Source organism: Salvelinus sp. IW2-2015, unplaced genomic scaffold (assembly GCF_002910315.2).
Source record: "Salvelinus sp. IW2-2015 unplaced genomic scaffold, ASM291031v2 Un_scaffold762, whole genome shotgun sequence".
In the NCBI taxonomy this organism is placed as follows: domain Eukaryota; kingdom Metazoa; phylum Chordata; class Actinopteri; order Salmoniformes; family Salmonidae; genus Salvelinus; species Salvelinus sp. IW2-2015.
In genome coordinates, this window is record NW_019942606.1 from 504,247 (window position 1) to 507,758 (window position 3,512).

The 3,512-nt window shown below is 45.6% G+C and overlaps 1 protein-coding gene across 1 annotated transcript in view; it reads right to left on the bottom strand.

The window, feature by feature from the left end:
• LOC112068840 (spliceosome RNA helicase DDX39B) overlaps positions 1 to 3,512 on the bottom strand; it is a 14,841-nt gene that overhangs the window by 1,633 nt on the left and 9,696 nt on the right. The gene's annotated exons all lie outside the window — the stretch shown is intronic.

Consider the following 3,512-nt stretch of genomic DNA (forward strand, 5'->3'; position numbering starts at 1 on the left):
TTGTGAGGGACAGGATTGTGAGGGACAGGTTTGTGAGGGACAGGATTGTGAGGGACAGGATTGTGAGGGACAGGTTTGTAAGGGACAGGTTTGTGAGGGACAGAGGAATTGTATGTACATAGTAATACGGTAGATTGATACACGTTCAGGAGAGGGAAGGGAAAGTAAACAGTAAGTGAAAGGTTCCCAGAGAGCAGTGGTTAAAGTGACCAGGAAGAGATGAATCAGAGAGACATGATGAAATCCAGGGAAATAGAGAGAGAGGGGATGGGGAGTTAGAGGGACACCAAAGGTTTGAAGTTCACACACACACACCCCCAGACACCCCCACACACCCCCAGACAAACAGCCAAACAAACAGGCGAGCCACACACACACACAGGACACCATTTCCCATACCGATGCAACAGACATCGCTCACTCTCACTAGTCACTACTATCCACACAACACTTGCAACAAAAAAAATAAAAGTCAAATGAAAAGCCATAGTGATCAGATGAAATTGCAAGTTATTGTAAACCGTAACCACAAGTAAAACATTAATGCTGTAATGTCCATTAAAACAAAAAGCCTGGCCCTCATCGGAATAACTATGGCTGCTCCGCTTGACGTGAGATCGATTCATCTTCACAACACACTCATCTACGCACCACTTTGACTCGGTCTCCCCGGCAACAGCTGTGTCTAACTAAACAATGAGGAAACAGTCTGTCAATTAGATGATCTACACGATCAATCAGGGACATCATTTACTGGGAGGCTGTACATCACACATGACTAATCATCAATCCAATTACATCAATGACATTTAATATAAATGATCCTCAAGTTTATTATCGCTGTCATCTAACATTCACTTAGTCTGTCCTCTCAAACACTGTCATCTAACATTCACTCAGTGTGTCCTCTCAATCACTTCATTTATGTGGACGCGCCTGGCTCTCTGGGTTGTTGTAGTTCATTGATGGGGACCCTACATGGCCTCTCTGGGTCACTTAGTTCATTACGTGGACGCTGCCTGGCTCTCTGGGTCACTGTAAGATTCATTACGTGGACGCTGCCTGGCTCTCTGGGTCACTGTAGTTCATTACGTGGACGCTTGCCTGGCTCTCTGGGTCACGTTGTAATCATTATTGTGGCGCTGCCTGGTCGCTGTAGTTCATTTACGTGGACGCTGCCTGCTCTCTGGGTCACTGTAGTTCATTATTGTGATGCCTGGCCTGGCTCTCTGGGTCACTAGTCATATGTGGGACGCTGCCTGCTCTCTGGGTGCACTGTTTTCATTAGGGACGCTGCCGGCTCCTCTGTCGCTGTAGTTCATTATGTGGATGCTGGCTGGCTCGTCTGGGTTGCCTGTAGTTCATATGTGGACGCTACCTGGCTCTCTGGGTCACTCTAGTTCATTACGTGGAGCTGCCTGGCTCTCTGGTCGCTGTATTCATTGTGACGCTGCCTGGCTCTCTGGGTCTCTGTAGTTCATTATGTGGACGCTGCCTGGCTCTGGGTTGCTGTAGTTCATTGCTGTGGACGCTGCCTGCTCTCTGGCGCTGTAGATTCATTATGTGACGCGTGCCTGGCTCGCTGTCGCTGTAGTTTCATTTATGTGGATGCTGCCTGGCTCTCTGGGTCGCTGTAGTTCATTATGTGACGCTACCTGGCTCTCTGGGTTGCTGTGTTCTTAGTTTCCCAACCAAAAGCGGAAAAGGACAAGCAACAGTGAAATTGCCTCGGTCCGCCGAGCAAAAATGTTCCCCGATTACCTCTTTTGTCCAGCAGTCTGCTTTTAAAAAAAATATATTTTATTTTGCATTTTCCAATAAGAACATTCAAAACATAAGTTAAAAAATATTAGGACAACAATAGGACAAAGTGAGAGTAACAGGTGAGGCATAACAAAACAAAACAAAAAATGTATAATTATTATTATATTAGTTAATAAATAAGTCATAATATATTATGACAAGACAGAACACTCCAATGTGAAGAAAGGGAGAGGAGAAGAAGGAATGGTAGGGAGGTAATGTTGGATTGAGAGAGAAAAGAGGGAGATGTGACGGTACACAGAGCCTTGTCGTCTGTTACCATGAATCTAGACCAGGAGTGTTCAGAGTCAAGGCCCGCGGCCAACATCCGGCCCGCGAGAAGGTTTTTTACGGCCCCCTGCGGATGATCGTGATTTTATTATTAGACGCGCCCGCAGACCGCAGCAAGCCTGCAGCCCAAGGATCTTTTACACCCACCAATACTACATTTCCACAATGCAACAGGTGACCGCACCGCAGCAGTAGGCTGCTTTCATTTCAATATTTATTGGCACAGCAGTCCGTCAGCATCACAGTAAATATTAACTTTCAGTACCCACAAAAATGCAAAACGGAAGGTGGACACTGAGAAACCGGGGGTCAAACAAGGTGGAGTCGGAGTATAATGTTCACGAGGTAGCTGGAAAACCTGTGTCTTCTGTGTGGAGAAAGTGTGCGGTACTGAAAGTAGTATTAATCTGAGACGACATATGAAACGAAGACACGCGACAAAAAACAAGAATATGGACATGGAACAAAGGCTACAAAAGCAGAGGAATTTTAAAACGAGGCCTCAAATCTCGAGCACTGCTCTGTTCAAAAAAACCAATCCAAGGCCAGGCTGCTGTCAAGGCCAGTTTTATTTTTGCAGAAGAGATCGCAAATCAGCCCGGCCATTTACGGAGGGGATTTCATCAAAAACTGCATGATTAAAGTTTGTGACGAAGTTTGCCCAGAAAAAAGGCAACTCTTTTTTAAATGTGAGTCTGAGCAGAAACACCATTGCCGTAGGTTCAGTAGGTTCAATTAGTTCACTAGACTATGATGCGTCATTTAAAAATTTTTCAATTGAACATTCGAACAGTCCGGCCCTCGGCTTGTAGCAAAAATTTTATTTGGCCCTCCGTCCATTTGACTTGACACCCCTGATCTAGACGGTACACAGAGCTGTCTGGTGTTACCATGAATTAGACGGTACACAGACTGTCCGTGTTACCAGGAATCTAGACGGTACACAGAGCTGTCTCGTGTTACCAGGAATCTAGACGGTTACCACAGAGCTGTCTGGTGTTACCAGGAATCTAGACAGTACACAGAGCTGTCTGTGTGTTACCATGAATCTATACGGTACACAGAGCTGTCTCGTGTTACCATGAATCTAGACGGTACACAGAACTGTCTCGTGTTACCATGAATCTAGACGGTACACAGAGCTGCCTCGTGTTCCATGAATCTACAATCGATGAGGTAACTCTGAAATACTTGTAGAGGTAGCTAAGGGTAAAGAGCCCCTTTGGGCATATGAAAATAGACTATGAACAGGAAGAGAAGAAAATCCAGCTCCCTAAAACCCTTCGCTTGGTAACAGGCGACTAGGATTGAGAGGACACACTGAGTGAATGTTAGGATGACAGTGATGAGAGGACACCTGAGTGAATGTTAGATGACAGTGTTTGAGAGGACAGACTAAGTGGAATGTTAGGATGACA